The sequence below is a fragment of the Rattus norvegicus genome, chromosome 4, assembly GCF_021556685.1.
Source record: "Rattus norvegicus strain SHRSP/BbbUtx chromosome 4, alternate assembly SHRSP_T2T, whole genome shotgun sequence".
In the NCBI taxonomy this organism is placed as follows: Eukaryota; Metazoa; Chordata; class Mammalia; order Rodentia; family Muridae; genus Rattus; species Rattus norvegicus.
Genome location: NC_141537.1, coordinates 103004176 through 103027073, shown reverse-complemented (window position 1 = coordinate 103027073; position 22898 = coordinate 103004176). Strand labels below are relative to the sequence as shown.

Here is a 22898-nt window from a genome sequence, read left to right as displayed (position 1 = left end):
CAGTTCAGTGGTTTGTGAAAGTTGATAACATGGGAAAGTGAAGGCAATTTAAATTTTATCATTACACTCTTCTCTTAAGGGCAGCCCAAACAAACAGGCTAAGTATAAGCAGGATGTCAGTCTTAAGTGACCTCAAGATGGATTATCAACTCTAGATAGAAGTCCAAGTAAAGTTCAGTCTCTTATACTCTTTGGACTCTGCCTGGAACCCTGCTAGACATGCCAGCCTGGAATCAGCCAAGCAATCTTTATTCCCCTGTATGTCCTTCAATTCTAACCCCAAGTCTCATCCCTTGCTCTGTAAGTAGCAAACTATCTGGGGCCTATGTTTTATTTCTGGTTTCATCCCCAGGTATCATTCACATGTCTTCAGTTAATTTCCCATACTCTATCCATTTTTCCACTCACCATATCGTGGGTCACTTTCTGCCTGAAAACAACCATGGAAACTGTACAGGTAATATTCAGTCTATTTCCTCTCTTCTATACCCAATTACCCAGTCTCATGCCTAGACCTGAAGCAGATCATTCTTTCTGCCTCAATTCCAGAGGCACCCCAAAATTTCTCTTGTTGGCCTTTACTTTCCTTCTTCTGGAATATGAATCAGGTAGGTCATTCTCACTTTACTTCCTGTTCTCTAATTTTTATTCCTTACTCCTGTCCCCAGCACTGTAGCAGACACCTTGCAGTGGCCTGTTCAAACTTTAGGGGAGATCCAGTTTTCCTCTTTTCTATGGACCACTTGAAGCACCTCTGACCACACCTTTGAGCCCATCTATCAAACTATAATGCATTGAAACATATTTAATCCAAGACTAACAGTGGCCCCATCTAGCCTGATCTCATATGTACTTTTTACCAGGCAACTCAAAGACACCAAATATTCCTAAGATCCAGACATAGCAACAAATTCAAGAAATTTTGTTATATTCAAGGAATATAATACCAAGCCAACATAGATAAGACCGGATATCGAGACCTAGAATCACAATCGCTCCAAACCCAGATGCTTAATCACCAGCCCAAAAGTATAGTCAAAACAACCTAAGACAGCAACCACAGTATAGGTGGACTCCAAAAATTCAATATTGCTGAAGCGGAAGTTGAAACATTCAACATGACTCTTATAAATATGCTCAAAGCATTAAAGAAGAAAGGAACAAGTACATTAAGAAAATGGCCTATGTAATGGAGGATGACCTTGTTGGCACCAAATGGAAGAGAACATTATCGGGGAATGTAAGGGTGGGGAGGCTGGAGTGGTGGGTATTTGGGTGTGGGAAAAGAGGATAACATTTGAAATGTAAATAAAAATATCCGACCGGAAGTCCCCCACCCGCGGATCCCGGCCCGCAGCAGCTCTCTGCTCCCAGACCCGGTGAGAGAGAAACCCAACCGCCTGGTCAGGTGGGCACTCCTGAGGCTGCAGAGCGGAAGAGACCACCAACACTGCTCACCCCTGCCCACATCCCTGGCCCAAGAGGAAACTGTATAAGGCCTCTGGGCTCCCGTGGCGGAGGGCCCAGGAGCGGCAGGACCCCGCCAGACCCTGAAGGAAACAGACTGGATAAACAGTTCTCTGCACCCAAATCCCGTGGGAGGGAGAGCTAAACCTTCAGAGAGGCGGACAAGCCTGGGAAACCAGAAGAGACTGCTCCCTGCACACACATCTCGGACGCCAGAGGAAAAAGCCAAAGACCATCTGGAACCCTGGTGCACTGAAGCTCCTGGAAGGGGCGGCACAGGTCTTCCTGGTTGCTGCCGCTGCAGAGAGCCCGTGGGCAGCACCCCACGAGCGAACTTGAGCCTCGGGACCACAGGTAAGACCAACTTTTCTGCTGCAAGAAAGCTGCCTGGTGAACTCAAGACACAGGCCCACAGGAACAGCTGAAGACCTGTAGAGAGGAAAAACCACACGCCCGAAAGCAGAACACTCTGTCCCCATAACTGACTGAAAGAGAGGAAAACAGGTCTACAGCACTCCTGACACACAGGCTTATAGGACAGTCTAGCTACTGTCAGAAACAGCAGAACAAAGTAACACTAGAGATAATCTGATGGCGAGAGGCAAGCGCAGGAACCCAAGCAACAGAAACCAAGACTACATGCCATCATCGGAGCCCAATTCTCCCACCAAAACAAACATGGAATATCCAAACACACCAGAAAAGCAAGATCTAGTTTCAAAATCATATTTGATCATGATGCTGGAGGACTTCAAGAAAGACATGAACACACTTAGGGAAGCACAGGAAAACATTAATAAACAAGTAAAAGCCTACAGAGAGGAATCGCAAAAATCCCTGAAAGAATTCCAGGAAAACACAATCAAACAGTTGAAGGAATTAAAAATGGAAATAGAAGCAATCAAGAAAGAACACATGGAAACAACCCTGGATATAGAAAACCAAAAGAAGAGACAAGGAGCTGTAGATACAAGCTTCACCAACAGAATACAAGAGATGGAAGAGAGAATCTCAGGAGCAGAAGATTCCATAGAAATCATTGACTCAACTGTCAAAGATAATGTAAAGCGGAAAAAGCTACTGGTCCAAAACATACAGGAAATCCAGGACTCAATGAGAAGATCAAACCTAAGGATAATAGGTATAGAAGAGAGTGAAGACTCCCAGCTCAAAGGACCAGTAAATATCTTCAACAAAATCATAGAAGAAAACTTCCCTAACCTAAAAAAAGAGATACCCATAGGCATACAAGAAGCCTACAGAACTCCAAATAGATTGGACCAGAAAAGAAACACCTCCCGTCACATAATTGTCAAAACACCAAACGCACAAAATAAAGAAAGAATATTAAAAGCAGTAAGGGAAAAAGGTCAAGTAACATATAAAGGGAGACCTATCAGAATCACACCAGACTTCTCGCCAGAAACTATGAAGGCCAGAAGATCCTGGACTGATGTCATACAGACACTAAGAGAACACAAATGCCAGCCCAGGTTACTGTATCCAGCAAAACTCTCAATTAACATTGATGGAGAAACCAAGATATTCCATGACAAAACCAAATTTACACAATATCTTTCTACAAATCCAGCACTACAAAGGATAATAAATGGTAAAGCCCAACATAAGGAGGCAAGCTATTCCCTAGAAGAAGCAAGAAACTAATCGTTTTGGCAACAAAACAAAGAGAATGAAAGCACACAAACATAACCTCACATCCAAATATGAATATAACGGGAAGCAATAATCACTATTCCTTAATATCTCTCAATATCAATGGCCTCAACTCCCCAATAAAAAGACATAGATTAACAAAATGGATACGCAACGAGGACCCTGCATTCTGCTGCCTACAGGAAACACACCTCAGAGACAAAGACAGACACTACCTCAGAGTGAAAGGCTGGAAAACAACTTTCCAAGCAAATGGTCAGAAGAAGCAAGCTGGAGTAGCCATTCTAATATCAAATAAAATCAATTTCCAACTAAAAGTCATCAAAAAAGATAAGGAAGGACACTTCATATTCATCAAAGGAAAAATCAACCAAGATGAACTCTCAATCCTAAATATCTATGCCCCAAATACAAGGGCACCTACATACGTAAAAGAAACCTTACTAAAGCTCAAAACACACATTGCACCTCACACAATAATAGTGGGAGATTTCAACACCCCACTCTCATCAATGGACAGATCATGGAAACAGAAATTAAACAGTGATGTAGACAGACTAAGAGAAGTCATGAGCCAAATGGACTTAACGGATATTTATAGAACATTCTATCCTAAAGCAAAAGGATATACCTTCTTCTCAGCTCCTCATGGTACTTTCTCCAAAATTGACCATATAATTGGTCAAAAAACGGGCCTCAACAGGTACAGAAAGATAGAAATAATCCCATGCGTGCTATCGGACCACCACGGCCTAAAACTGGTCTTCAATAACAATAAGGGAAGAATGCCCACATATACGAGGAAATTGAACAATGCTCTACTCAATGATAACCTGGTCAAGGAAGAAATAAAGAAAGAAATTAAAAACTTTTAGAATTTAATGAAAATGAAGGTACAACATACCCAAACTTATGGGACACAATGAAAGCTGTGCTAAGAGGAAAACTCATAGCGCTGAGTGCCTGCAGAAAGAAACAGGAAAGAGCATATGTCAGCAGCTTGACAGCACACCTAAAAGCTCTAGAACAAAAAGAAGCAAATACACCCAGGAGGAGTAGAAGGCAGGAAATAATCAAACTCAGAGCTGAAATCAACCAAGTAGAAACAAAAAGGACCATAGAAAGAATCAACAGAACCAAAAGTTGGTTCTTTGAGAAAATCAACAAGATAGATAAACCCTTAGCCAGACTAACGAGAGGACACAGAGAGTGTGTCCAAATTAACAAAATCAGAAATGAAAAGGGAGACATAACTACAGATTCGGAGGAAATTCAAAAAATCATCAGATCTTACTATAAAAACCTATATTCAACAAAATTTGAAAATCTTCAGGAAATGGACAATTTCCTAGACAGATACCAGGTATCGAAGTTAAATCAGGAACAGATAAACCAGTTAAACAACCCCATAACTCCTAAGGAAATAGAAGCAGTCATTAAAGGTCTCCCAACCAAAAAGAGCCCAGGTCCAGACAGGTTTAGTGCAGAATTCTATCAAACCTTCATAGAAGACCTCATACCAATATTATCCAAACTATTCCACAAAATTGAAACAGATGGATCACTACCGAATTCCTTCTACGAAGCCACAATTACTCTTATACCTAAACCACACAAAGACACAACAAAGAAAGAGAACTTCAGACCAAGTTCCCTTATGAATATCGACGCAAAAATACTCAATAAAATTCTGGCAAACCGAATTCAAGAGCACATCAAAACAATCATCCACCATGATCAAGTAGGCTTCATCCCAGGCATGCAGGGATGGTTTAATATACGGAAAACCATCAACGTGATCCATTATATAAACAAACTGAAAGAACAGAACCACATGATCATTTCATTAGATGCTGAGAAAGCATTTGACAAAATTCAACACCCCTTCATGATAAAAGTCCTGGAAAGAATAGGAATTCAAGGCCCATACCTAAACATAGTAAAAGCCATATACAGCAAACCAGTTGCTAACATTAAACTAAATGGAGAGAAACTTGAAGCAATCCCACTAAAATCAGGGACTAGACAAGGCTGCCCACTCTCTCCCTACTTATTCAATATAGTTCTTGAAGTTCTAGCCAGAGCAATCAGACAACAAAAGGAGATCAAAGGGATACAGATCGGAAAAGAAGAGGTCAAAATATCACTATTTGCAGATGACATGATAGTATATTTAAGTGATCCCAAAAGTTCCACCAGAGAACTACTAAAGCTGATAAACAACTTCAGCAAAGTGGCCGGGTATAAAATTAACTCAAATAAATCAGTTGCCTTCCTCTATACAAAAGAGAAACAAGCCGAGAAAGAAATTAGGGAAACGACACCCTTCATAATAGACCCAAATAATATAAAGTACCTCGGTGTGACTTTAACCAAGCAAGTAAAAGATCTGTACAATAAGAACTTCAAGACACTGAGGAAAGAAATTGAAGAAGACCTCAGAAGATGGAAAGATCTCCCATGCTCATGGATTGGCAGGATTAATATAGTAAAAATGGCCATTTTACCAAAAGCAATCTACAGATTCAATGCAATCCCCATCAAAATACCAATCCAATTCTTCAAAGAGTTAGACAGAACAATTTGCAAATTCATCTGGAATAACAAAAAACCCAGGAGAGCTAAAGCTATCCTCAACAATAAAAGGACTTCAGGGGGAATCACTATCCCTGAACTCAAGCAGTATTACAGAGCAATAGTGATAAAAACTGCATGGTATTGGTACAGAGACAGACAGATAGACCAATGGAATAGAATTGAAGACCCAGAAATGAACCCACACACCTATGGTCACTTGATTTTTGACAAAGGAGCCAAAACCATCCAATGGAAAAAAGATAGCATTTTCAGCAAATGGTGCTGGTTCAACTGGAGGGCAACATGTAGAAGAATGCAGATCGATCCATGCTTATCACCCTGTACAAAGCTTAAGTCCAAGTGGATCAAGGACCTCCACATCAAACCAGACACACTCAAACTAATAGAAGAAAAACTAGGGAAGCATCTGGAACACATGGGCACTGGAAAAAATTTCCTGAACAAAACACCAATGGCTTATGCTCTAAGATCAAGAATCGACAAATGGGATCTCATAAAACTGCAAAGCTTCTGTAAGGCAAAGGACACTGTGGTTAGGACAAAACGGCAACCAACAGATTGGGAAAAGATCTTTACCAATCCTACAACAGATAGAGGCCTTATATCCAAAATATACAAAGAACTCAAGAAGTTAGACCGCAGGGAAACAAATAACCCTATAAAAAATGGGGTTCAGAGCTAAACAAAGAATTCACAGCTGAGGAATGCCGAATGGCTGAGAAACACCTAAAGAAATGTTCAACATCTTTAGTCATAAGGGAAATGCAAATCAAAACAACCCTGAGATTTCACCTCACACCAGTGCGATTGGCTAAGATCAAAAACTCAGGTGACAGCAGATGCTGGCGAGGATGTGGAGAAAGAGGAACACTCCTCCATTGTTGGTGGGATTGCAGACTGGTAAAACCATTCTGGAAATCAGTCTGGAGGTTCCTCAGAAAATTGGACATTGAACTGCCTGAGGATCCAGCTATACCTCTCTTGGGCATATACCCAAAAGATGCCTCAACGTATAAAAGAGACACGTGCTCCACTATGTTCATCGCAGCCTTATTTATAATAGCCAGAAAATGGAAAGAACCCAGATGCCCTTCAACAGAGGAATGGATACAGAAAATGTGGTACATCTACACAATGGAATATTACTCAGCTATCAAAAACAACGAGTTTATGAAATTCGTAGGCAAATGGTTGGAACTGGAAAATAACATCCTGAGTGAGCTAACCCAATCACAGAAAGACACACATGGTATGCACTCATTGATAAGTGGCTATTAGCCCAAATGCTTGAATTACCCTAGATCCCTAGAACAAACGAAACTCAAGACGGATGATCAAAATGTGAATGCTTCACTCCTTCTTTAAATGAGGAAAAAGAATACCCTTGGCAGGGAAGGGAGAGGCAAAGATTAAAACAGAGACTGAAGGAACACCCATTCAGAGCCTGCCCCACATGTGGCCCATACATATACAGCCACCCAATTAGACAAGATGGATGAAGCAAAGAAGTGCAGACCGACAGGAGCCGGATGTAGATCGCTCCTGAGAGACACAGCCAGAATACAGCAAATATAGAGGCGAATGCCAGCAGCAAACCACTGAACTGAGAATAGGTCCCCTATTGAAGGAATCAGAGAAAGAACTGGAAGAGCTTGAAGGGACTCGAGACCCCAAAAGTACAACAATGCCAAGCAACCAGAGCTTCCAGGGACTAAGCCACTACCTAAAGACTATACATGGACTGACCCTGGACTCTGACCCCATAGGTAGCAATGAATATCCTAGTAAGAGCACCAGTGGAAGGGGAAGCCCTGGGTCCTGCTAAGACTGAACCCCCAGTGAACTAGTCTATGGGGGGAGGGCGGCAATGGGGGGAGGGTTGGGAGGGGAACACCCATAATGAAGGGGAGGGGGGAGGGGAATGTTTGACCGGAAACCGGGAAAGGGAATAACACTCGAAATGTATATAAGAAATACTCAAGTTAATAAAAAAAATATATATATAAAAAAAAATATCCAATAAAAATCTTACAAAGTATATAAAGAAAAAGAAAATTTTGGAATGAAATGAAAAAAAATTGTTCAAGACATGAAAGTAGATATAGAATTACAAAAAGAAAAAAAAAAGAAAAACCAAATCCCAAAATTGAGGTAAAGCTGGAAATGAAAAAATTCTGGAAGTAAAGAATCTCAGATGTAAGGCTCACCAACAGAATACAGGAGATGGAAGAGAGAATCTCACACACTGAATGCACGCTAGAAGTGTATAATTTACCCGATGAAAACCTCATCTCTCCTGTGAGGTAGCCTAGACTCCTTGAGGGTTGGAGGGGTTTCCTCTGCCCAATGTCCCCTTGCTACCAGAGACAGCCAGGAGAGTTGGTCCTGGGATTATGAAAGCACATCAATTGACCCTGCATCTTTTCTGGTCAGTGTAGTAGGCTTGGCTCTGGTGGCAGGGGCAAGGTTGAAAGAGAGCCAACCAAGATGGTGAGGGCAGAGTAGAACTGGCCCCTGCCAAACTTTTGCATTCAGGTGGCATGAGTCAGAGACAATGCTCTCTGTGCCTATGAATGTTAAGGCAACTGCCCCTGATGTTATGAGATCTGGTGAGCTGGCCTGGTCTCTTGCCTGGCATAGCACTTAGGAGAGCAGGACCTGCATTTTTGGGCAGCACACTGGAATGACCTTAGTGGAGGAGGCACAGGTGAGCTGGCCCTGAGGACAAGAGTATGTGAGAGTGTCACTCACCTTGTGTGAGTTGGACAGTGGTTGTGGGTTGGTCCCCTCCACCTGTAGTTGCTAGGAAAGCTGACCATAGGGTCATGAAGGCAGGAGTACCACCTCACTGATTGTAGTACTTGAAAGAGTGGTCTCTCACCTTACCTGGGCAATAGACTTGAGGTGGCCCTGATGAAAAAGCAAAAGCTGAAACAGCCCTGCAGGTGGGAAAGCAGGAGAGATGACCTAGCCCTTTACAGGCTGCATCATTTGGGAGAGTGAGCCCAAACTCTGATTGGGCAGCACAGTAGAGCTGGCTCTGTAGGCATGTGAGCACATAAGAGTTCTTGTCTAAATGTCATGAAATCAGAAAATCTCATGCAAATGATGGCATTGTGTGGTGTAGCTAGAGAACTGCTGAAGAGGTAACCCTGGTGGTGCAGATAAGAGAGAGCTGGTAGCCTGATCAGCTCAGATGCCACCCAGGCCCAGATCCAGGGCTCTGCTATTTTGTTTTTTGTTTTTTGGGTTTTTTTTTTGTTTTTTTCCAGAGCTGAGGACCAAACCCAGGGCCTTGTGCTTGCTAGGCCAGCACTCTACCACTGAGCTAAATCCCCAACCCCAGATCTAGGGCTCTGAATTTGTCCATCCCCAAATCTATATTATCTGTAAATGTTTGGGATTCCTGAAAAGGCCATTCATGCTTATCCAAAACTGTAGATCTCCATGATTCAGGAGAACAACATATATCCCAGAGAAGTCCTGTTGAGGATCCAATACCGATGGTGGCACAGAAGCCAAAGATCTTGAAAAAGAACAATGACTCATTACAATGAACATTTGCAAGTGAAGGTGTGTGGACAGAGATATTCTGTGGGACACACTGATATACTTCCACTACTATGATATTTTCTATGCATTGTTTGTTGTTGTTTGTTTCTTTGTGTATTTTTTGGGGAGGAGGGTGGCTACAAACGCAAAGGTCAGTTATGAGGAGACAGGTGAAGTGAGAATATCTGACTTCGTTGGAAACACAGTTGTATGATCTGATTTTTCTTGAAGTTGTCCTATGAGAGGATGTTTTCCTGAGATCAGACATGTGTTTTTCTGGAAGCTGTATGGTGAAAGTGTATGTGATGTTTTTGCTGGACACTTGAAGAGACATGTGATGTTAGGAAGCAGTGTGAGTATAACCAAACAGACAGTCAATGATGCTCTGACATCGGTCCCCTTCACTGGTTTTCACTGGGCTTCACTGATTCTAGTCTTCACTTGTCTTGCTTTAGTAGAAAAATGAGCACTAAAGAACTTCAGGGGTTGGGGATTTAGCTCAGTGGTAGAGCACTTGCCTAACAAGCGCAAGGCCCTGGGTTCGGTCCCCAGCTCCGAAAAAATGAAAAGGAAAAAAAAAAAAGAACTTTGGGTGGTGTTCAAACTGTTTCTAGATATTTTGGTGAATAATCGGCAGAGGTTCATGTTTTTTTCTGGATCAAGCTGCTACTGTGGATTACTGTTTGGTGTTTTGCTAGTGGACTGGAATGCAGACAACAAAGGTTAGCATTGCCCCAGGGAACTATGTCTAAACAGGTCTACATCTTCCTTGTCCTCTCTCCACATTAGCCATTTTCCTCTCGAACATTTGGTTGATGGTCAATAAGGGAGGTTGAAATGTTTAAGAACCCTTATTAAAGTAGTTTTGAAAAATATAAGCCTACAGATGGGAGATGAAGAAGACCAGGGTGCCTGACATAAAACTCACAAAAATCAATAGATTGTTAAAAAATAAAATAAATATAAGTACCAAAAAATATCTAAAATACCCCTTGTAACCAAGTATCAAAAATAAAATGTTTAACCTAAAAAATCCTAGGTACAAAATATCTAGGTAATCCAGAATCCACACAAAGCCAAGTGTATGCAAAAATTGTAATAGAAGAAGGGGAAGAATCTCAGATAAAAAGTTTAGAAAATACTTTCAACAAAGTCATAGAAAAATAAAATGAAGGAGGTGCCTCTCAAGGTACCAGAAGCACATGGAATACATTAACAATTTGACTGGGTCAGAGAAGAAACTCCTCATGACAAATATATTAAAGTACAAGAAGCAAGAAAAAATATTGCAAAATATTCAAAGGAATACATAATTTCAGATCACCAAAAAAAATATGGGGAAAATTCCTACACCACCACAACAAAATATGATGTACCAACAAACACACACCATTCATAATGCAACCTAAACGATATCAATTCCCCAATAAAAGGCACAGACAATAGACTGGGGTTGAAAATAATATCCATCTTTATGTTGCATCTAAAAACACATCTTTATATCTTCACACCTTCACATCAAGGATAGACATTACCTTGGGGTAAAAGAAAGAAAAAAGATATTCCAAGCAAATCAACCCTAGGAGCCAGCTGGTATAACCATTTTAGTATTTAATGAAATAGACTTTAAACCCAAACTAATCTATTTGATCTGTTTTCATCACTATGATAACACACATTAATAATCATGGACACACAAATATGTACAAAATAATCTTTTATATGTTTCTAGATATGTCTCCTCTATAAAGTTCTTTTCCTCATTTCTGAAGTCTTATATTTATTTAAGTAGTATTTATGTTCAACCTGAAGAATATTCTCCCAGTGTTTTTATTTAAAAAGTGAGTTGGGGGTAGCTCTATGGATAAAGTGCTTCCCACGGTAGTGTGAGGACCTGGTTTATACCCCAAGAACCCACATAAAATGAGCCACAGCAGCAACATGTGCCTGTACTTGGACTGATGCTATGGCAGATGAAGTACAGAGAGAAGAGAATCCCTAGAGGACACTGGGCCAGGCCTCCATTCATGAGAATTGTGACTCCTCTCTCAGATACGGTCAAAGGCAACAGCCAAACCCAAGTTTGTCCTCTGATATCTATCCACATGCCATGACAAAGGAAATTGGCCTCACAAATGAATATGAAGATATATAAACCCCCACAAAATATGAGATTAAATAAGAGAATGAGAAAACATTTAAGTAGCTCCTCTTCCTTGAGTCTTTACTTTTATTCCATCCTAGAAAACATTATCATTGGGTGTGCATAACTTTGGGGGATCAAGTTGTTTTTGTAATATCTTGCATTCTTTACATATTACATTTATTTTGCACTTCCCCACATCACACCTCAGAATGAATACAGGGAAAAGGTTTGATGAAACTGACTTTCAGGCTCCTTTACGATACACATGATGCTCTAATAAATTTTCTGCTGACAGAAACTGCCTGTGGATGAAACAGGAACAGGTACTGTTTTGAGCAGGAGTAGACACTCTGCTGAGCTGATTTGCATATGGAGTCATTATATGACAGTCCAGGATCCTTTAAGGGCAACTTCCAGGAGCCTAAGAAGCATCCTCTTTTACAGGTCTCAGAGATGGAGACAGACACACTGGGTTCCAGGTGAGGGTGCAGAGAACTGTTGGGAGAAACTTCTGTGGCCATCATGACTTGCCATGCCTCTGGTTCTTGATCGTTATAATTAGAGCATTTGTAATCGGTTTTAGGTTTCCCCATCCCCTTCCATTGTCTGGTTTGTCAGAGTGGTATTCACAAGTTTTCTTAAAAGTTTCAAATAAATAAGGTCCTCTTCTAGGAAGGTCTCCATATGTATTTAACAATGGTCTGAGTGTTTATCATTTCAGATTCTTTTGGGGACATTGTGAGGACCAGTCTCCAGCTTCATTGGCCATGTCACTAGGGCAGAGGGCCACCATCTCCTCAAAGACCAGTAAAAGTATATGGCTATAGTTACATTCACTGGTACCAACAGAAACCAGGGCAGCAACCCAAACTCCTCATCTATGGTGCATCCAACCTAGAATCTGGGATCCCTGCTAGGTTCAGTGGCAGTGGGTCTGGGACAGATTTCAGCTTCATCATCCATTCTGTGGAAGCTCTTGATGCTGCAACCTATTACTGTCAGCAGAATGTGGAGCTTCCTCCCACAGTGCTCCAGGGCTGAACAAAAATCTTCTGGTGTTGCAGCTCACTGAGGCTCTGTCTCTCAGTTCTCTCTAACTCTCTGCGACTCAACACAAAGCTCTATGCTTGTTTGGAAAATGATCTCAAATAATAAACCAACCTTTTTTCATGTTTCTGAATGGCAAATAGATTTTATTATTGGTTATGTCTTTGTTTCACACAAATTCCTATCCATTTCCACATATGTAAGCACCCACTTATTTCTTTTTTATTGGTTTTTAAAAATCTACTTACATTTAAATGTTATCCTATCCCATACTTCCTCTTCCTGCTTCTATGAGGGTGCTCTCCCACCCATCCACCACTGCTCCTACACTGGCGCATGGAGTGTTAATAGGACCAAGAGACTCTTCTCCCATTGATGCTAGATAAGTCCATCCTCTGATACATATGCAGTTGGAGCCATGGGTTCCTCTATGTGCACTTTTTGGTTGGAGGTCTAGTCCCTGGGAACTCTGGGGGTATGGTTGCTTGACATTGTTTATCTTTCTATGAGGTTACAAGCCTCCTCAGCTCCTTCAATACTTTCCCTAACTCCTCCATTGAGTTCCCCATCCTCAGTTCAGTGGTTGGATGTGAGCATCCACATCTGTATTTGTAAGGATCTGGCAGAGCCTCTCAGGAGACAGATATATCAGGGTACTCTCAGCAAGCACTTTGTGACATAAGCAATAGTGTCTGGGTTTGTTGTATGTATGTGGGATGGATTCCGCAGGTGAGGTAGTCTCTGGATGGCTTTTCTGTTACTCTCTGCTCCACATTTTGTCCCTGTATTTCCTTTAGACAGCAGCAATTTTGGGTTAAAAATTTGGAGACTGAATGGGTGGCCCTCAACCCAGGACCTTGCCTAACATCTGTATATGATCTCTACAGGTTTTTCCTCCCCCTTTTTTAAAGAATTTCAGTTATCTCATTCCCGTTGGGTCTGGGGAACCTCTTGATCTGGCTTCTGGTATTTGCTGGTTGTGGCTATCCCCAGTTCCCCATCCCCCATTGCAACATACCTCTGTTCAATTTCCTGACCCTCTGTATATCATGCCAATATCCTCCCATACATAATCCTGCCCCCTTTTCTTTCCCCCCTCCTCTATTCCTCCTAAGTCTCTCCTGCACTCTACCTCCCATGAGTATGTTGTTCTCCCTTCTATGTAGGACTGAAGCATCCATATTTTGGTCTTCCTTCTTCTTGAACTTCATATGGTCTCTGAGTTGTATCATGGGTATTCTGAGCATTTTGCCTAATATCTACTTATCAGTGAGTGCAGAACATGTGTGTTCTATGTGACTGGGTTACCTCACTCAGGATGATATTTTCTAGTTCCATCCATTTGGCTGTGATTTTGATGTAATCATTCTTTTCAATATCTGAGTAACACTCCATGGTGTAAATGTGCCATACTTTTGTATCCACTCCTCTGTTGAGGGACATCTGGGTTCTTTCCACCTTCTGGCTATTATACATAAGACTGATTTGAATGTAGTGGAACATGTGTCCTTGTTATATGTTATAGCGTCATTTGGGTATGTGCCCAGGAGTGGTATACCTGGGTCCTCAGATAGTACTATGTTCATTTTTGTGAGTAACCACCGGACTGATTTCCAGAGTGGTTGAACTACCTGCTGGGTTTTGCTTCAGGGCCTAACATGCAGGAATTGTGTTAGTGGATTCACCTGGTGGTCTCTGATGGCTGCAGTCCTCCAGGATTGCAGATGGCTGTGTGGACCTAAAGATGGAGCACAGCAGGCACAGTGCAGACCTTGCAACTACTGGGCATGCTAGAGGACCCAGCAGCAGGGCATGGAGAGGAGAGCCTAGTATAACTGTCCTCTGAGAGGCTTTACTCAGCAGCTGGCAAAAACAGATGAAGAGACCATGAGCTTCTCACAGTAGGTATGGGGATAGCATAGGGACCTGGAAGGTAAAATTTTTATGTTGTTTTGTAATTATATATCAAAAAGGCTGACAGCTCTTAATTACAGCTTTTCCTACAAATATGGTTTCCACAGCATTTCCTGGTTCATTTGATTCCTTAGGCAGTGGTTTAAAGTACACTACAAACTAGCTGACTTAAAATAACACAGATGAATTTCTTCCCATCTTTGGAGCCAGGAAGTCTGAAGATGATGACTTGAGCTCCTGGGACACAGCAGCTTTTTTCTAGAGGCCTAGAGAAAGTCAGTCTGAAATGCAAAATATACTGAAACAATCCAAGGCTGAAATTGGCTTGAATTACATATTTTTTGCTCTCTGGATGAAGACTTGTGGCTACTGAATATCAGTGACAGAAAATAGTTGACATGGGAGATATTTCTGTATTCAGATAAAATATTAACATGGTATTATTTTTGGTAAGATATACAAGGTAGGTTAGACTTGGAATTGCAGTACTTAAAATGCTTTAACATGGAAATTTCCATGGGTTCAGGGAAACTTGGACTACAAAGCAAGATATAGCTGAGTAGAGACAGGTTACTCATTGTTCAACTGGGTATTTAACAGGAATCTTGGCTGTTCCAATGAGAGTGGATCTAGAACAGTGTTTATGTTTAGCAAAAAAAGTATTGTAATATCTTAAAATTGATTTATTTGTAGATAAACAGCTATTTCCTATAGGTAGCCAATTGTATGCATACAATGCCACAAAAGACATTTTGGATACCAGTATTTGTATCAGGAACACTTTGTCTGTTTAAGTGTATACTCCTTATCTATTTCTGAATTCAGGTGCTGGTGGGAACACTGTGATGACCCAGTCTCCAAATCTATGTCCACATCAGGAAGAGACAGGGTCCTCATGAGTTGCAAGGCTAGTCATAATGTGGGTATTTATGTATCCTGGTACCAACAGGAACCAGGGAAGTCTCCTAAACTGCTTCTATATTGGGCATCCAATCGGTACACTGGGGTCCCTGATCACTTCATAGGCAGTGGATCTGGGACAGATTTCATTCTCACCATCAGCAGTGCACAGGCCAAGGACCTGGCAGATTATTGTCAGCAGCTTTATGATACGCCTCTTACAGTGCTTCTGCCTCCTACACAAACCTCCTTGAGAGCGTCACCAGCTGCCTGCACCACACACAGTCCTGGTTTGCACACTGCCCACTTCTGCCTGGGAGCTGCTATGCCTGATTAACTTTGCTTTGATTTGCTTTGCCTGATGGAAAGTTTGGTTGAAAATTTATGAGCAGATGACTTTTTTGATCCTTTGAATTGGAAGGTTTTTATGATAAAAGGAAAAAAAGACATTTCTGTTTGTTTAATTTTAATTGAACTATTCATATCGAACATGAAATTTATTATTTTATATTCTGGAGTGCAAAGTTGTAGCATGAATCTCCATGGGCTAAATTAAGAATCTGGCTACCTCTAGTCTCACTGGAAGATACTGAAGAGAATGTTGCTTTTGCTTTTCTCAGCTCTGGGAAATCTTCCTTATGCTTGAACTGTGGCAATTTGCCTCCATTTCTCTTTTCTGGTATCTTTATTAATTTGCACATGTATGTTGATTTCCATAAACATATAAATATTATATTGTACACTTTGACAATCTTCACTTTTCCCTTGTTTCTCATTTATGACACACACTTTCCCTCCAAATAATGTCCTTCCAACACCTAGGCTTCCACCTATTTTTATGTGACATATACAGGTGCTCACTCACATTCACACATGCATACACATACAAGCCCAATGAGTTTTAAGCCTATAAAAATCTAGGATGCAAATATCAGAGAAAACATGAGGTTTAACTTTTTAACCAATATATCTGATCTATGCTCTCTATTCCTATTTCATCTGCCTCTGCTGATTTCTCATCTACTTTCCAAATGTGGAGACTGTATTACCTCATTCTATACTGCACTATACTAGTGATAAATGTGATTTTGTATCATGAGAATTGAGTTTGGTTTTTTGTCTTGTAATAATTAAAGTATTTAAGATAGGTTGAGTGAAACATTTTGTACTTCACAAAAAACAATGTTAATCAACCTCAAACATGTATTAATTAAATATTAATTGAAAATTTACATTTTCCTGCTATTCGCTTTTGAGACAAAGTATCATTGTTTGTGAAAGAGGAAGGTGGGTTTTCTTTTACTGGATATTTTATATTTATATTTCAAATGTTATTCCCTTTCACAGGTTTCCTGTCCATAAGTCCACATCCCACCCCTTTTTTTTCTATGAGGGCATTCCACCTCCCCAAATACCTACCCCTTCATGCAGCTCTGCTGAGACATTACCCTACACTGGGTGGTTCAGCATTGGCAGGACCAAGGGCTTCTCCTCCCATTAATGCACAACAAGGCCATCCTTTTCTACATATGCAGCTGGAGCCATAAGTTTGTCCATGTGTAGCCTTTGAGTAGTAGTTTAGTCACTGGAAGCTCTGGTTGATTGGTGTTGTTGTTCTTATGAGGTTAAGCCCCTTCAGCTCCTTCAATCCTTTTTCTAACTCCTCCAATGGAGACCCCATTTGCAGTTCAATGATTTGCTTCTAGCATTCACCTCTGGATTTCTCTGGCTGAGCCTCTCAGGAGACAGCTATATGAGGCTCCTGTCACCATACACATCTTGGCTTAATTAATATTGTCCAGGTTTGTTGACTGTGTGTGTGTGTGTGTGCATATATATATATATATATATATATATATATATATATATATATATATATATATATATATATATATATATGCAGGATCCCCAGAGTTGGGGTAGGATCTGAATGGCCATTCCTCTAGTTTCTGCTCCAAACTTTGTCTCTATATTCCCTCCTATGAATAATTTTGTTCCCCCTTTGGAAAGGACTGAAGCATTTATGCTTTGGTTTTCTATCTTCTTGAACTTCATGACGTTTGTTGATTGAATCTTCAGTATTCTGAGCTTTTGGCCTAATATCCACGTATCAGTGAGTGAATATCATGTGTGTTATTTTTTGATTGGGTTACCTCACTCGGGAAAACATTTTCTAGTTCCATCTATTTGCCTAAGAATTTCATGTAGTCATTGTAATAGCTGAAAATAGTACACGATTGTGTAGCTGTACAACATTTTCTGAATCCATTCCTCTGTTGAAGGGCATCTGGGTCCTTTCCAGCTTCTGACTATTATAAATAAGGCTGCTATGTACATAGTGGAGCACGTGTCCTTATTATATGTTGGATTATCTTTTTGTTATATGCTCATGAGTGGTATAGTTGGGTCCTTAGATAGTACTATATACAATTTTCTGAGTAACCACTAGACTGATTTCTAGAGTTTTTATACAAGCTTGCAATTCTAACAACAAGGGAAGAGTGTTCCTCTTTCTCCACATCTTTGCCAGCATCTGGTGTCACATCAGTCTCTAATCTTAGCCATATTGTCTGGTGTGAGGTGAAATCTCAGGATTGTTTTGATTTGCATTTCCCTGATGACTAAGGCATGGAACAGAGTCTATAGCAAAGGACATCCAGAGACTGGCCAACCTGGGGAACCATCCTAATTATAGACCAAACCAATATACTCTAGTGTATGCCAAGAACTGCTTTCTGACAGGAGCCTGTTATAGCTGTCTCCTGAGAGGTTCTGCCAAAGTCTGACAAATACAGAGGCAATTCTTGCAGCTAACCATTGGACTGAGCTCGAGTTCCCCATTGAAGGAGTTATCAAAAGGATTGAAGGAGCTGAAGGAGTTTGCAACCTCATAGCAAGAAAAACAATATCAACCAAGAAGAATCCCCAGAGCTCCTATAGACTAAACCATCAACCAAAGACTATACATGGAGCGAACCATGACTCCAGCCACATATGTACCAGAGGATGGCCTTTTTCAGGCACCAATGGTAGGAGAAACCCTTGTTCCTGTGAAGGTTCTATGCCCCGGAATGGTAGAATGACAGGAGAGGGCAGAAGGTTTGGGTGGGTGAATAGGGAACATTTTCAAAGGAGGAGGGGTGAAAAGGACAACATTTGAAAGGTAAGTAAATAAAATATCCAATAAAAAGAAAAATCATTAAATGTATTGTGAGAAAAAGTAAAGCTTATAGGTGGTGCACAGTGTGTTTCAATCCCAATGAGTAATCTGCTTCTAATGTAGAGGGAAAGGTAGTTTATGAGGCATTAGCAATATTGCATATGGAGATTGGCAAAATGGTATCTACTGCCACTGGACTACCGTGCCTTGGTACCAGAAGAGGTATTTTTGGTTTTGCTTCATAGTTTTTATATATACTATTTTGAAAAAGTTTAAGCAGAAACCTGACAAATTTCTTCTTTTAGAGAGGAGTGCAGAATTAGCATTTAGAGAGCTTGCTTATAGAAGTTCTTGTAAAACCAAAAAAGGCCAGTGGGAGGAGGGAAAATGTCATGCTTGGTTAGTGAGACCAGGAATGCACCACATGATGAAAGCCTGAAGCAAACTAGGCTGGGAAGTAAACTGCCACCCACAATAATTCTAGGGAGTGGAAAGAACAGGGAATGGTACAGGTACAACAGGTTAATATGCAGCCAAGTTCACCACCAGAGAATTTGCTTCGGGCTACACAGACACCTTCAGCTTTCCCAGTTCTTGTACAGCATATACCTGGTAGCAATTGTAGACAAGCTTATAATGATTTGACCTAAAAGCTGAGAGAAATGTTAGATGGAAAGCATTTCTCAGAATCTACTGTATTGTATATCTTATATTCTTATTTTCTCAAAGACATGCTAAATAACTGGGCTACACAGCATAGGATTATCTCACAAGACTGCAAGGGATTGGTGTCAGCTGTATTAGAAGCTGGACAGAATTACAATGGTTGAGCAATTAAATGGTGGAGGCATGATGCTACAAAATGCACAACCAAATGTAGCAAGGGAAATAAATGTTATTAAAGGAGAAAAAGAGAACGGCCTGTCAGCTTGAGACCTTTGGCCAGTCAGAAGGTACCAAATAGGCAAGAAAATTAGGTATTTCTCATGTTATACATGTTACAGAAAGAAGTGCAGCTTAGGATTTGTGTACAAATTCCCTTGTTATATTATTCCCAGAACTTGAATGTTACAAGTTGTTCACTGGTGTACATGGTCCCTTACTTTTAGGGACAGCGGGAATAATCTTGGGAAGAATTGGATTAACTTTTCAAGAATTTATTGTGCATGCAGGTATAGTAGGTATGGATAACAAGTAGGAAATAAAATTATGGGATATGTGAAAAAAAGAGATGCAAGTTGATGAAGGGGATAGAATTGCTCAACTGTTTTTCCTTACATTAAGGGCAAGGTTGATTCGGTAGAAAGGATGCTGGCTTTTGGAAGTACTGGAAACCACATGTTCTGACAAACAATGGTTAGTGATCAGACACACAAATTGATGCTACAAATGAATGTTGTTGACATAGAAGGTTTGATGGATACAGGAGCTTATTTTAGTTTATATACATTGCCAAATGTATTAGAATCCAATTGGCCACTTCAGACAGTTTATAAACAATTTATAGAAAATGTTACGTTATCACAAATAAGACAAAGTGTACGATGGATTACTTGTGTGGGATCAGAAGGGCAAACATGGAATCTGAGTCCTTATTTGGCTGACATACCTAACAATTTATGGGGAAGGGATCTTTTACAAGAATGGGGCACTTAAATTAATATTCATTCAAATCCAGGAAAAGCAAATAAAGAAAGTAGCGGTAATATGGTGGATGATCTCGGGAAAGCTATTGATACAGGTGATAGAGAACAATTGCAAGCTATGCCAATGTCTAGAACACAGGACATCACTGCGATTGAATTTCAAAAGTTATAAAAGAGATTCCAACAGCTTTCCCCACCCCCAATGGTTATAAAACCAGCCTCTCTGGTGAGAGCAGTGGTCCATAACAACAGAAAAATTGTAGGCACTAGGACAACTGGTATAAGAGCAGCTGGATGCTAAATATATAGAAGGGTTTACCATCTCCTGGAATTCCATTGTTTGTTGTAGAAAGAAATCAGGTAAATGGAGGATGACAATAGAAAAAGTGTTGCTTTCTCAGTACCTACTTTGAATAACCATTCACTAAAGAGATACCACTGCAAGGAACTTCCACAGGGAATGTAAAATTTTCCAATTACATGTCAACATTTTATGCAAAAACCCTTATAAATTATTTGTAAGCAATTTCCTCAATTTGTCCTTTATCTCTATAGGGAAGACATTCTGTAGGCTGATTCTGACAAAGATGTTTTAGAGAATATACTTAAGGTAACACAAAGAATTCTGCCATGCTAGTGGTTACAGAAGAATAATAACAGATTCACTTTTTTATTTGGTTTATAAAGTCAGTTAACAAAAATTTGGCTACAAAAGGTACAGATTCATAGTGAATAATTGTGAATTCTTAATGATTTTCAAAAATAGATGGGAGTCCTGCACTCAGAGCTGGTCCTGTGCCACAGCTCTCAGTATCCAGATCCTGCCAGAAGAGAGCTGGATTCTTAGAAGGGCTGAGAGTCCTGAGAACACAGGTGAGACCACCACTTCTGCTTACATTCCAAGCCCAAGAGGAACTCACATGTTGCCCTCAGAACACAGGATTCAAGGCAAAGTCTGGGACAGGACCTTTCTGGTTTCTTCCTGCTCCCTGAGGTGACCTTATGCCGCAGCTCTTTGTTCCAAGATCCCACTGGGAGAAAGCTGGAGTGTCAGAAGTGCTGACAATCCAGAGAGCATAGGTGAGACCACTTCTGTTCACATTCCTGACCCAAGAGGAATGGAGTCCTGCATGGAGCCCTCAGGACACAGGAACTGAAGAGCAGTGTGGGATAAGTTCCTTCTGGTTTCTGCCTGTGCCCAGAGCTGAACCTGTGCCCCAGCTCTCTCTTCCCAGATCCCCCTGGTAGTGTGCTGGTCTCCCCTTAGTGCTGACATGCAGGGTTACAGGAGGGTCAAGTCAGTGTAGACAGCAAGGCCAGCTAACTCCAGGGATAAAACAATGCCAAGAGGCAAGGGCAAGCACCCAAGCAACAGAAACCAAGTCCATTTGGCATCACCAGAACCCAGTTCCCCCACCACAGCAAGCCATGGGTACCCCAATACACAGGAAAAACAAGATTTAGATTTAAAATCACAACTCATGCTGATGTTAGAGGACTTAAATAGGACATAAATAACTCTCTTAATTAATGCAAGATAACACAGGTAAACAAGTAGATGCCCTTAAAGAGGAAACAGAAAAATCCCTTAGAGAATCACAGGAAAATACAAACAGTTGAAGGAAATGAAGAAAACCATCCAGAATTTAAAAATGGAAATGGAAACAGCAATGAAATCACAAAGGAAGACAACCCCAGAGAAAGGAAAACTAGGAAAAAGATCAGAATTCATGGATAAAAGCATCGACAACAGATTATAAGAGATAGAAAAGATAATCTCATGGGCAGGATGTACCACAAAAAATTAACACAACAATCAAAGAAAATGGAAAATGCAAAAGGTTCCTAACCCAAAACATTCAGGAAATCTAGGACACAAAGATACGATCCAACCTAAAGATAATAAGTATAGAAGAGAGTGATTATTCTCAACTTAATGGGACAGTAATTTTCAACAATATTATAGAAGAAAACTTCCCTAACCTAAATAGAGAGATTCACATGAAAATGCAAGAAGTGTACAGACCTCCAAATAGATTGGAACAGAAAAGAAATTCCTCCTGTCACATATGGTCAAAACAACAAATGCACAATCCAAAGAAAGAATAATAAAAGTAGAAAGGGAAATAGTTCAGGTAACATATAAAGACTAACCTATCAGAATTAAACCTGATTTCCCAACAGAGACTATGAAAGTCAGATGATCCTGGAAAGATGTCATCAAACCCTATGAAAACACAAATACCAGCCCAGAATACTATATCCAGCAAAACTCTCAATTACCATAGATGGGAAAAGCAAGATATTCTGTTTCAAAAGACAATCCATGAAAATCTCCAACACATGGAGGGAAACTACATCGAAGAACATACAAGAAAGCAATCAAATTTCAGCTAACATAAAAGAAGAAAGTTACAAAAACCTAGTTCCACCTCTAATAATAGAGATAGCAGGAAACAACAATCAATATTCCTTGCTATCTCTTAACCTCAATGAACTGAGTTCTTCATTAACAAGATATACACTAATGGACTGGATATTTAAAGAGATCCCAGCATTTTTGTGCATAGAAGGAACACACCTCAGTGACAAAGACAGATACTACCTCAGAGTAAAAGGCTGGAAAACAATTTTCCAAGCAAATGGTTCCTTGAAATAAGCTGGAGTAGCCATTCTAATAACAAATAAAACTGACTTTCAACTAAAAGTCATCAAAAAACCATGACACTTCATATTTACCAGAGGAAAAATATACCAAGATGAACTCTCAATCCTGAATCTCTATGTTCTAAGT

At 40.4% G+C, this 22898-nt stretch overlaps 1 gene segment (V, D, J or C); it reads left to right on the top strand.

Annotated features, from left to right (window-relative positions):
• LOC148006299 (immunoglobulin kappa variable 4-1-like) overlaps positions 1-22898 on the top strand; it is a 45989-nt gene that overhangs the window by 9663 nt on the left and 13428 nt on the right. The window contains exon 2 of the V gene segment in view: positions 20871-20977.